The following is a 13,646-nucleotide window of genomic DNA, read 5'->3' as shown; positions in this document are numbered from 1 at the left end:
AATGCTGGAATCAACCCTCTAAATTGATTTCAAAAACCCCTGCTGGGTCACAGGCCACAACTTGAAAACATTGCTCTTGATCATGTTACTTGTCTCTGCTCTGCTGAATGCTACTGGTTAGTTTTCCAGACTGAATTTCTGTCTAAGCTTTTTAGGATTCCCAGGACAGTCTGTTGTGTGGGTGAGCAGCATCTGCTTTCCCTCACTGATTTAAGCCTGTGCAATTACTGCTTTTGCCCAAGGGCCCTAAATAAAACTCAGACTGCTTAAGTATCTGGAAGTTTCCCTGACTTCTCTTTCCTTGGCTGACTTTCTATTTCAATCAGAATAACCTTTTAGGCAAACAGACCTCTGATTCAAAGTATCATAGTCTCTTAGCTGGGCAAATGTGAGTGAGCCTCCTGCAGGTGCAGGAAGGAGAGCTCTGAGCATGAGAGCTGGGAACAGGGCCTTCATTACCTGGCGAGTCCCACGCACATGGTTTCATGAGGATCAATTCCTCTATCTCATGGATTCATTTAGTAAGTATTTATTGATCACCAGCGTGCCAGGCCCTGTCCTGGAGAACATATCCAAAACTTGTGCAAAGATTTCTAGATGCGCAGAGTGTAGGTGGTAATAAGCATTTATTTCTGTGTTTTTCCCTTCCTGTTTCTTGTCTTCCCTTAACCCAGAAATCCATCCACTGTCAAAAGGCAGTTCTAGTTCAGTGTTTCTCACTCAGATGTGTGTCCTGCTGAGATCTGTGTGAATTCTCGTGGTGGTTTTTCTGTACATGCGTGGCATGGGTTATATGCATGTTGCTGTAGGAAGAGGGTATGGAGACTGTGAGACACAGAGTAAAATCTGTCACCACCGTGACGCAGTGGCGTTGTTATAGTATCGTAGCCAATGAGGTTTATCCGAGGCGCAATCATTGCTAATTGAAAACCAAGTGGAAAAGGGTAATACTAAAGGGGAAGGAAAACAGTGTCTCCACATTTTTATGGAGTTCAGTGAGGCTTTTGCATTTTCAGGACCAGACCCATTTTGGTACCAAGAGGATTGCGCCACTTCTGTGGTGTTGGTGCCTGGAAGAGATTTGGCGCCTAGGGAAGTGCTGGTCCGGAGAGCCCAGCATGATCAGGCAGCAAGGCCTGCTGGGACATGGAGGGAAGAGACCCATTCGGGACCCGCAGAGGCAGCAGTGAGGCCCTTTCCTGCCAGCTGACAGGCAGCGAAGGCCCAGCAGTGGACATTGCTGGGAGAGACCAGAGCAGGAGAGGAAGGAAGTGTGTGATGCCTTGACAGGACATGTTTCTGAGCCCAGGAGGACAGCTGAGGGAGACTCCCGGAAAGAATTATGGGGATAAGGTGGAGTTCACACTGAAGAGATACTACCATAGCTGATAAGAGGCAAGGATGGGAGATACCTAGGTTGTTACTATTATATGTAACCTCGTTTTAAGTCCTGGGCTTAGATAACAAGGTTATTTATCTTTGTCTGTGTATATGCTTCTCCTGTAAATGCCCTTTCATAGGTGGATGGAGCTCATTACCAAGCATCCCTGAACACTGTCCCCATCCTTCCCCATTGCCTTGACATTTTGTTTTTTGGTTTTTTTCTTCATGTTGTCTCCTTTCCTGCCTACCCTTTTCTTGATCCCTTGAGGGTATATCGAGCCTGAGGACTCATGAACTCTTCGGCTGCTCTGTTATCTGTGTCTTCTATTTCCTCCGTGGTTCCTCTTCAGTCTTCCATTACCTTCTCTGTCCCTATCCCTGCTACTAGCAAGGCATCCCCCCACACCCCTGACACCCCCATCCCCCACTGCCATGCCCTCCGGCTTCCTCCCACACTTAACATTAGCAAAACAACAACAACAAAAAGAATAATTAAGGTGGGTATAGTGGATTGACTAGTGGTCCACCCTTTCCACTAAGCATTGTTTCATGAAATTTGGTTTTGGATTATGTATGTATATGCGTATCTACACGTGCACATGATATAATATAGGTCACACAGCTCAGCCCAGGCTCATACCTGGTACCTCAGAATGGGATCTTATTTGGAGGAAGGGTCTCTGCAAATGTAATTAGGGTGAGGATCTTGAGATGAGGTCACCCTGGAGTAGAGTGGGCCCTGAATCCAATGATGAGTGCCCTTATCAGAGGAGAAAAGGAGGTGAGACAGGAAAGAAGGCCATGTGAACACAGAGGCAGAGATTAGAGTTCTGTTGAGGTAAACTGAGGAAGGCCACTGGACGCTGGAACAGGCAAGGAAGGATTCTCCCCTCCAGAAGGAGTGTGATTCTGCTGGAGTCTCCAGAAGGAGGGTGCCTCCAGAAGGAGTGTGACTCTGCTGGAACTTTAATTTCAGACTTTATGCTTTTAGAACTGTGAGAAAATACATTCTATTGTTTAAGCCACCAAGTTTGTGGGAATTTGATGCAGCAGCCCTGAAAAATTCAGACAGTGGGAGACCAAACAGCATGAAAGGAACATTTATTTCAAAACTGGTGAATGTTTTAAATAGAAAAAAGTATTGGGGGTGCCTGGGTGGCTTGGTCATTAAGTGTCTGCCTTTGGCTCAGGTCATGATCCCAGGGTTCTGGCATCGAGCCCCACATCAGGCTCCCTGCTCAGCAGGAAGCCTGCTTCTCCCTCTCCTCCTCCCACTCCCCCTGCTTGTGATCCCTCTCTCGCTGTCTGTCTCTCTCTGTCAAATAAATAAATAAAATCTTTTAAAAAAATATGTTATAAACAGGTGCCTGGCTGACTCAGTCAGTGGACTGTGTGTGACTCTTGATCTCGGGGCTGTGAGTTCGAGCCTCATGTTGGGTATAGAGATTACTTAAATATCTTTTAAAAACATATTCTAAAGAAGAATATGAAAACATTTTCCAATTAGTGACATTTTAAAAATGCTTGCTAAATAATTACATGTGACATGGTTTAGAGCCAGTTCTAACCTGGCAATAAAGTGGCCCTAAAGTTAATGCATACAGACGTTTGAGACTCATAATGCATTTTTTCCTGCAGGAGTCATATGCTATGTTATGAGTTTTTCAGATATTAATCCTTAATAATTATTTTAATGTTGGTTATGTAGACTGTAAATTTCTTGAAACTGGGGATTGTCCTATACACTTCTAAATTTCACTGCCTAGCAGACAGCTTTGTATACAGTGGGCCCCCCCGATAAATACTCCTTAAACAGTTCATTTTTTTTAAGCACCAGTAATGTGCTATAGCAGCTGTTTTGAAGTTAAATTTTAAGTCTCGAAATTCTGGCTCTGCCACCTACGAGGTGTAAATCTTTAAGCAAATTACATAATATTTCTAATGCCTCAGTTTATTTGTCTATAAAATTGTGATGATCATAATAATACCTACCTCATAATGTTAGGAGGAGTAAATGAATTATTACATATGAAATACTTAACAAAGTAACAGTACTTGCATACCAGGATGCAATACATGTTAAATATTATTAGCTCTTAAGTACATCTCCCCACCTAAATTATAAACTGTTGGAGACAGAAGCAATGTCTTATACTTTTTATAACAACAGAACCTATACAATTTCTTACATATTATATACATTCAAGGAGTATCATCTAACTAATAAAAAGAATGAATGGATGGGTGGATATATGATTACAGTACTTTCTCCATTAAAAAATCAGATTTATACAGAATTTGATAACATTCTAACGTTTGTTACAGTAAAAAATGTGTTCAGAATTTAAACAGAATTTAAGACTTGTCAGAGAACTAACTACAGGTATAAATAAGAGGAGACAAGAAACGGAAATCACTACCAATCGGAAATTCTTCACTATATTTTAGCCCCCGGAAGACAGAGTCTTCCTACGTTTCTTTGTAATTCCAGTGGTTTGCGTTATGTTTGGGATAGAAAGACATGTGCAGCCTCATACATAGGAAGAATTCAAGGACTCCCCTATGTCGATATTCCCTTTTCTGAGTGGCTCTCTCCTTTCCAGAATTCTATCCTGAAGCTTCCAGCCACCTCAGCTTCCTGAGCTCTAAACTCTGTCCGCTCACCTCAGCTGTGCCTCTGGGTTCTCTCTCCTGGCATCTCTAGGCAAAAAGTTGGGGTGTTTGTAGTGCTTACCTCATCTGTTTTCCTTCTTCCAGAAATCACAGGCCTATATATGGGTGTCATTCAATGTTTGAAAACAGCTGTTTCGTTTACTTTGTTCAGATTTTTAATTGTTTACAAACTTGAAATTAAAGTTACTTTATCATGGTTAAAAGCATAAGTTCTCACACAGGCATCTTGGTTAAAAGAGCAAAAAATTAAGTCACTATAAACTGAGACTTTTAACTTCATTCAGTTCTTTTGTTGGTTAAGAGCTAAATGCTGTAATTAATGAAAAACGACAGTGCCATTCCTCAGTTTCGAAGAGGTTCTGCTAGGCAAATTTTCAGTCTCAGTCAGCAGTTTGCTTCAAGAACAGACACTTCCATCCTCACTTCCAGCTTAAGTGAATTAGAATGGAGAATGGAATTCTAAAGTATAAAGCATGTGTGTTGTTACTTGACCCAGAACACATATCTCATAGCTTGTTAGGCAGAATGGTGAGTTAGTATGTCATCTCTCCATTTATTTGTACATTAGTTCTTCTAGCCATAGTGTGTGAGGATCTTCCATTGCTTCTCACAAATTGGCTTAAACTTTTAATGATGATATATACAGATTTCCTCATCCAAGCCCAGAGTCCATTTCTTTTGCATTATTTCTGTGCAATCAGTCATTTCCCCTCCAAGGTCAAGGCCCTACAGTTCAATCCTATACAATCTTTTTTTTTTTTTCCCCCACAAACAGTCTATTTTGATAGCACCCTGCTGTGCTGCTGGGGAGAAAAGGGTGGGGGCTGTTTCATCAAAGAAATGCGTTCTACCTATTGGAAGATTTTCTTGTTTCAGAAACACTCTTGGAATTATATTGTTCAAAAATTTCAAATTTTACTTAAATGTGGTCATTGTCAATTTTACGACAGACAGAGGGTTTGCTTTTCAGCATAGTGATTATAATTGGGCCAAGTTCTAAAATTCATTTCCTCATGAATTATGACCAGACTCTCAAAAGCTCCTTCATGTGGGCTGCCAGAACAGCAGTTGAACCCCACCCGCTAAAAGATATTCTGGGAACCCATTTGGTCCAGAAGCCAAAGCAATACAGCTGGCATGGAATTTAGAATGAGCGAGAAGTTAATGACTAATACCACGATGGCCTTGCAGGACTCAGAGCCCTGCAGTGAGAAGCCTGGCACCGAGGCTTGAATTCTGTTGCAGTTGACAGGATTCCGGATGCTTCCGATCACTTTCCTGGTCTGAGAGTGGCTGACATCAGAGGCTGACAGTTTGACACTTGCCCAACTTTCAGACTTTCTTCTTTTGGGTCCCTGTATTTAAACATAATGTATTTAATTTACCCACAATTTAAGTAAGTAAACTGCGTGATGTACTTATTGCTAGGTGTCTTGTCAGCAAGGTATGTACGTTCAAGAGAGCAGAGATCTCCATGGTCTTGTTATTGTGTTTACTATATCCTAACACTTAAAATAGTGCCTGGCACATAAGCACTCAATAAATGGTTGTTGAATGAATAAATATGAAATATGAATCTTTGTCAATATGTGTGAGAAATACCTATTCCTGTTTAGAAGCTTATCTTTTCATTAACTTTATTGTAAATGATATTTATGTAAACGGTTGTATCGAATTTTAGGTGTATCAATCTTCCCCTTTATGGTAAGCCATTTTTATTTCTTATTTGAGAAATTTTCTGCTACAAGGTCCCAAACATATTCTATATTGTCTTCTAGCCCATCTGTTCCCCCACTGATGTGCAGTGACATCTCTGTTGTATTTTCCCATCCATCCTTTTACCCATCTTGCCTCTGACAACCATCAGTTTGTTCTCTTTATTTATGGATCTGTTTCTGCTTTTTGTTTATTCATTTGTTTTGCTTTTTAGATTCCACACATTAGGGAAATCATATGGTATTTGTTTTTATCTGTCTGACTTATTTCACTTAGCATTGTACCCTCTAGGTCCATCTGTGTTGTCACAAATGGCAAGGTCTCTTACTTTCTTATGTCTGAGTAGTATTCTTGTGTGTGTGTGTATCATATCTTCCTTTTTAAAAAAAATTTTTTTTAAATTCCAGTATAGTTAACATACAATATTAAATTAGTTTCAGGTATACAATATTCTATACATTACTCAGTACTCATCAAGGTCGGTGTACTCTTAATCCCCTTCACCTATTTCACCCATCCCCCCACCTGCCTCCCCTCTGGTAACCATCTGTTCTATATAATTAAGAACCTCTTTTTTGTTTTGTTTCTTCGGTTCTTGAGTAAAATCATATGGCATTTGTCTTTCTCTGACTGACTTATTTCGCCTAGCATTATACTCTCTATCTCATCTGTGTTGCTGCAAATGGTAAAATTTCATTATTTTTTATGGCTGAATAACATTCCATTATATATATCTCACATTTTCTTTATCCATTCATCTGTTGATGGACTCATGCATTGCTTCCAGATTTTGGCTATTGTAAATAATGCTGCAATAGACATAGGGGTGTGTGTGTCTTTTAAAATTAGAGTTTTCATTTCCTGGGATAAATACCCAGTAGTAGAATTATTGGATTATATGGTACTTCTAGTTTTAATTTTTTGAGGAGAGTTTTCTACACTTTCTACAGTGGCTGCACCAATTTATATTCCCACCAATAGTGCATAAGGGTTTCTTTTTATCCACATCTGTGCCAACACTTGTTATTTCTTGTCATTTTGAATCTAGCCATTCTGACAGGTATAAGGTGATACTTCATTGTGGTTTTGATTTGCATTTCCCTGATGATGAGTGATGTTGAGATCTTTTCATTGTCTGTTGACTATCTGTATGCTTCTTTGGAAAAATGTCTGTTCAAGTCCTCTACCCATTTTTATTTTTTAATTTTTTTTAAGGATTTTATTCATTTATTTGACAGGTCACAAGTAAGCAGAGAGGCAGGCAGAGAGTGGGGGGGAGGTAGGCTCCCCACTGAGCAGAGATCCGAAATGGGGCTCAATTCCAGGACCCTGGGATCATGACCTGAGCCAAAGGCAGAGGCTTAACCCACTGAGCCACCCAGGCACCCTTCTCTACCCATTTTTAAATCAAATTACTTTTTGGGGGGGCGTGTGTAGAGTTGAAGAAGTTGTTTAGGTTTTGGATATTAACCCCTTATTGGTTGTATCATTGGCAAATATCATCTCTTTTCTCCCATTTAGTAGGTTATCTTTTTGTTCTGTTGATGGTTTCCTTTGTTTTTTATTTTGGGGTAGTCTTAACAGTTTATTTTTACTTTTGTTTTCCTTGTCTGAGGAGACATATCTAGAAAAATATTTCTATGGCCAATGTCAAGAAATTATTGCCTGTGTTTTCTTCTAGGAGTTTTATGGTTTCAGGTCTCAAATTTAGGTCTTTAATCAATTTTGAGTTTATTTCTGTGTGTGGTGTAAGAAATATCCAGCTTCATTCTTTGGCATGTAGCTGTTGTGAGTCAATTTTTCTTATTTGGACCAGTGGTTGTAAAACTTTCATATGCATCAGAAGAACTTGTTAAGACATTGATTGCTGGAGTTTCTGATTCAGTAGATTTGGGTTGGGGCTTGAGAATTTGCATTTTTAACGTTTCTTATGTGCTATTGATGCTGTTGGTTATAGGACTACACTTTGAGAACCTCTGTTATGAATAATATGCCTACAACATCAAGTGGTCATTATTTATTCCTTATATCATCAGATTTAATATATCATCAGATTTAAATGGTAGTGTATATATATATGTATGTGTATATATATATATATATATATATATACATACACAGACACATCATATTAGAAAGGCAGATTAATTTAAAACATAATAAGAGAAATAATTACATGAATATATAATATTTTGGACTTAAATGTTGCTTTTTTAAAGGAGTATAAATATGAATGCTGTCCTTTCAGACTTTGATAGTAGGAGTTTTTTTAATGTAAATTATTTTCTTAGACTGAAAATATAAAGCATTTTCCTTTACAGACTTAACTGTTACATAGGAACTATAAGATGAGTGATTTAATACAATATTTCTATATGCAAAAAAGCATTTTTTACTAGTTTATACTTACAGCTTCTGATTTGATTTTATCCAAAAGGAAAAAAATTACAGAGAAAATACTCTAGCAAAACTAGATAAATGTTTAATGCATCATTTTAATATTTCTAACAATTTTGTAGGGGCCAGAAATTTTCCCTTCCTCTCTTCCAGGCTTTTTGGCTGCTCTAATAATTAAATTGACATAAAACAGGTTAACAGGAGACAAACAAATTTGTTACATACAGGAGCCCCAAAGACACAAGACCCAGAGACAGTGGAGGCTTACATGCCATCCTGAGCTAAGGAGAAAGGGTAGTGGTCTGGGGCTTCAAAGGGGAGGAAGACAATTCACAGGAAGATGGGTAGAGCAAGTGTTTGGTAAACTGGTGTTTGCTTTGCCATGCAGGTCTTTCTGATAAAAATTTATCTTTGGTATTAGTTGTCTCCTGGGATAGGCCTTCCATCTGCCCATTTTCCTAGGTAGTTAAGAGGAAGGTGAGCAGCTCTTCTTAAGTCTGTTGGGCCATGATTGCCTTTAGCCCAAGAAATAATCCACATGCCAAAGTGGCATTTTTGAGGTGATGTATTTTGCTCTTCCCCACTTTTACAGACAAAATTTTTTGGATTTATAATACTTTCAACTTTACCTTCTGAGTCACCCAGATTGGATGGCTGAGACACTGATCAGTAGCTCATTAGGAATAGAGCTGACCCATAAATAACATGGGTTAAAAATGTGTTTTAAAAAATCCACTTATATGTGGATTATTTTCAATAACTATATAAATTTATAGTATCAATATTTGCAGTACTGCAAATGTGCTTTCTCTTCCCTATGATGTTGTTTGTTTGTTTCTTTCTTTCTTAAGTTTTTATTTGTAGAGCACCTGGGTGGCTCAGTTAAGTGACTGCCTGCGGCTCAGGTCCTGGGATGAAATCCCATGTTGGGAATCTCTGCTCAGCAGGGAGTCTGCTTCTCCCCATACTTGTGCTCTCTCTCTCTCAATTTAAAAAAAAAAAAAAAAAAAAAAAAAAAAAGATCTACTTAAAAACAAAAATTAAAAAAATAGGGGCACATGAGTGGCTCAGATGGTTGGGCATCTGCCTTAGGCTCAGGTCATGATCCCAGGGCCCTGGGATCAAGCCCCGAATCAGACTCCCTGCTTGGCGGAGAGCCCACTTCTCCCCCTCCATCTAGGGCTCCCCATGCTTGTGTTCTCTGACTCTGTGTCAAATAAATAAATACAATCTTTAAAAAAATAAATAAATAAAATAAAAAATAAAAGATATTATTTATTTGAGAGAGAGACAGCAGGGGATGGGTAGGGGGAAAGGCCGAGAAAAAGGCAGACTCCCTGCTAAGCAGGGACAGATCCCAGGACCCTGAGATCATGACCGGAGCTGAAGTCAGACACTTAACAGACTGAGCCACCCAGGTACCCCTTCCCTATGACTTTTTAAAATAACATTTTCTTTTCTCTAGTTTACTTTGTTGTAAGAATACAGTATACAATATATATAACATACAAAATATCTGCTAATTGACTGTTCATGTACTTGGTAAGGCTTCTAGCCAAGAGTAGGCTATTAGTAGTTAAGTTTTTGAGTTTTTTTGGGGAGTTGAAATCCGCACGATGGGACGTTTGCAGTCCTAACCCTCATGTTGTGGGAGGGTCAACTATATGCTGAAATTCTTGGCTTTGACTTTTTAAAATGCTACTTAACTTTATGTTTGCTTAAAATTGACTTGTTTTAAGCCAGTCATGTGTTAGGCCCTAACATATATTAGCTTATGATTAAATTGGATAAAAAAGTCATAATTTAGGTTTATATTTTTGATTTATTAATGAAAGAGATTATAATAATGATGAATTAGAACATTTTAGCATATTCATAGTACTAAAATAATAGTTTATCTTTACATTTTGAATGTAATTGATACTATATTTGTCTTATAACAGATTCTTTACAAAGAACAGTTCTGGCTTACTAAAAAATTTGCATTTTAAAAGTCTTTCAGTTTAAGTGCTTCTGGAGAATGGAGCTTTACTAAAATCATGGAGATGAAATGGAGTTTGATGGAGATGAAATTGAATGAGTGAGGTACCACAAACAGTGAAAGCTATGTCTCACATACCTCTTTTATTTTATTTTATTATTATTATTATTATTTTTTTTTTTTTGTAGAGAGGAGTGGGTGGTACAGAGGGAGAGGGAGAGAGAATCTTAAGCAGAATCCCCACCCAGTGTGGAGCCTGACACCGGGCTCCATCTCACGACCCTGGAATCATGAGCTGAGCCAAAATCAAGAGATCGACGACGCTTAACCAACTTTATCACCCAGGCACCCCATATCTCACACATATCTTGGTTAACTAAATAGTAGATAGGAACATATTTTATCTCACTCTTTAGATCACTACAGTGTTAAATAAGTAAAGCAAAAAGTAATTATTAGGACTTTTTAGGTAAAACTATGACAAGATAAAAAAAAAATGAAACTTCAGCAGAATATTCCTATGAAATATCCACACACCCCCAAGCACACTGAGAGCTTGTTTGGCTAATGGTGATTCTTAATATATATATATTTTATAATATTGCCTGGGTCTTGGCCCACAGACTAAATGCAAATATTTCTCAGTCATTTTCAAGTTTGTGGCCTAAGATGCTAATTGAAATTCAGGACAGGGAAAAAGACATCACTGGCCTTTGTGTATCTATGAAAGACCTTCTTATTAGACTTTGTTTAGTATAAAAGCTTCTCTTCTCTGCCAAGTGAGAGTGACCCTATGTGTGAAGTATGTTCAGCGGGGTCTTCAAGAACAACGTAGATACCAGTTGCTCACCAGCCGGAAGCCATCATGCTTTCTTTAAGAGGGCAGCTCACAAGCCCTATGCGCCTCTGAGCAGGTGCCAAAAGAAGATGCTCACTCATGCTACCCAAAATGTTTTCCCAGGCCTGGGGGAAGGGAGCCATCTTTGAGCCCCTGTCTGGACCTCTGAGTCTCCAAGAAGGTAAAGCATGTTCTCATCCCTCAAACATTCCATTTTCTCCCTGAATTCATGTCCTTTCTTTGAGCCAAGTAAGGACCTACTTAGGGCTTGAGGGAATGACCCCTTATTTCTCTGTTTGCAGAATGTCCCCGGCTTCCAAGTTTGAAGGTCCACAAAATAAGGGATTCATTTTGATTTGTGGAAAACTCCTCATTTCCACCTTGCATATTTTATTCTTTTCCTTTAAGATTTTTTTGTGAGGGGAGGACAGGGGTTTCTGCCTCAATGAATCCAGGAGACCAAGTCAGCGTGTCTTAATGAAAGGAGCTCAGACCTAGAGACCGGGGGACCTTTGCCAAAACTTAGAGCTATCATTTCCTACCTCTGTGACCTACCTCAATTTCCTTACTCTCTGTGGGCCTCAGTTTACTCATTATTGTAGTCAAATATACACTACAAGTTCTTTTTACTTCACAACTTATACCCTATTTAATTACCGAATACTAATATTACATGTTAGTAATATATGGTTGAATCGTCTTTTCTCTTACTTTTTTATGCCTGAGAAATTGCCTTCCAATGTCTGATAAGTTATATGTATGTGGTTAAAACAACTTTTATTAAAACATTAAAATAATCAAAGTTTCCCACTTCAATGACAGTGTAAATGATTGAAAATTCACTTTGAGCAATTGTAAAATAAGTGGTAACAAAAAAGCAGTTATTTTCATATGAGAAAGAGAAAACCCACAAGATTTAGAATCTATTTACCTTCACCTGCCAAGATGTTGCTGAGTGTATTTATATATACATACATATGTATTTATATCTTTCAAATATTTCAAATATAATTGAATTTCTGCTAGTATTTCACTCTGAAGTGTATCTGCAAAGATATAATTTGTGGGGAAAATGTTCTACTCCAAACATTTCTTACTGTTAGAGAGAATGGGAAGAAAAATGCCTCAGAATATTTTCTTAGGAAAGCAGAAATTTTCTGCTACAGTTCATACCCTGGACGCCTCTGTTTCACTTCAGGGCTAACTTGTGTTGTCTGCCTTCTGGTGACTGAACGGCTCTGTCCCATCCATAAGCAGGATGCAAGGTAGGAAGGCTGTGCCTTCTTGCCTCTGCGTATTGTCTTCCTGGCGGGTTGCTGGAATTCATCCTTATTGCCCTCGACTTAACTAGTCTTGGTCTCTGTTTCTGCTTGCTTTTACTAAAGTTGCAGCAATTTACAAGGATCAGATGATTGAAAGGACTCACATGGTTCCAAAGGGTATATTCATGTAAGGCTTTGTAGGGGCAGAAACCTTTCCCGTCTTCCCTTTTAGGTTCTTTGGCTGGTCTAATAACTACATTGACAAAACACTGATTGATAGGAGACAAATTTTGCATGTAAAAACTAGGAGACTCCCCAGCAACCAGATAATTGAGGCTCACATCCTATCCTGATAGGATAGGGGGTAGGGGCCTGAGACTTTAGAGGGTGGAAGGTAATAAACAGGAAGATGGGAAAAGCCAGTGTTTGGTAAACAAATATTTGCTATGTCATGCAGGTAGCTTTCTGATATAAAAGTTCTCTCTGGTAATAGGACAGGCTCCCTATCTAAACTCTTTTTTTTTTTTTTTTAAGATTTTATTTATTTATTTGACAGACAGAGATCACAAGTCAGAGGCAGGCAGAGGGAGAGAGAAAGAAGCAGACTCCCCGAGGAGCAGAGAGCCTGATGTGGGGCTCGATCCCAGAATCCTGGGATCATGACCTGAGCCATATGCAGAGGCTTAACTCACTGAGCCACCCAGGCGCCCCCCCTATCTAAATTCTTTAAGGCAGTTCAGAGGGAGGTTTAAAAAAAAAACAAAACAAACAAAAAACCTAAAAAAAAAAAAGTCTTCCAGAGTCTGCTGGATTCCTGGTTTTCTTCAGCTCCAAATAATCCATGTCAAAGTGGCACATTCTGGGGTGGTTTATTCTGCTCACTCTTGGCTTCGATAAACTAAAGGGTGTGGTACACCAGGGGAAGAAAAACACAGGCAGACAGAGAGATCTGAGCCTTCCAGACATAGCTTCAGGGCCTTTTCTTAATCTCAGTGGATGTGATTTGTGTTTGGGTTATGAACCACTAAAGTACACACAAGATACCTGTTTCCAGGGAAGCCAAGACACAAGTTTATAGAAGAGTATGTTATGTCTCACTGTGCTCATGTAGATTAATCCCATTTTTACTCTACCACCCAGCTCTGTGTAAAATACACGCCTCTCTCTCAGAGGCACCTGGGGGGCTCAGTCGGTTAAGTGTCTGACTCTTGATTTCTGCTCAGGTCATGATCTCAGGGTTGTGGGATCTAGACCTGCATCGAACTCCAGGCTCAGTGGGGAAACCTGCTAGGATTCTCTCTCTCCCTCCGCCACTCCTCTCCCTCCTTGCTCACATGTACTCTTTCTCTCTCTCTAAAATAAATAAATAAATCTTTAAACGAGAAATAAAAATGAT

General features: G+C 39.1%; 1 protein-coding gene and 1 long non-coding RNA gene across 6 annotated transcripts in view; one reads left to right on the top strand and one right to left on the bottom strand.

Annotated features, from left to right (window-relative positions):
- Positions 1-13,646, top strand: part of BICD1 (BICD cargo adaptor 1) — a 223,755-nt gene that overhangs the window by 129,555 nt on the left and 80,554 nt on the right. The gene's annotated exons all lie outside the window — the stretch shown is intronic.
- Positions 4,787-13,646, bottom strand: part of LOC123390038 — a 47,586-nt gene continuing 38,726 nt past the window's right edge. The window contains exon 3 of the long non-coding RNA XR_006604695.1: positions 4,787-5,411. This is a non-coding gene — a long non-coding RNA (uncharacterized LOC123390038). The remainder of the gene's footprint in view (positions 5,412-13,646) is intronic.

Source organism: Mustela putorius, unplaced genomic scaffold (assembly GCF_011764305.1).
Source record: "Mustela putorius furo isolate JIRA1106 unplaced genomic scaffold, ASM1176430v1.1 tig00537227_pilon_pilon_pilon, whole genome shotgun sequence".
Lineage (NCBI taxonomy): Eukaryota > Metazoa > Chordata > Mammalia > Carnivora > Mustelidae > Mustela > Mustela putorius.
Note: the sequence above shows the minus strand (reverse complement) of the source record. Positions and strands in the feature narration are given on the sequence as shown.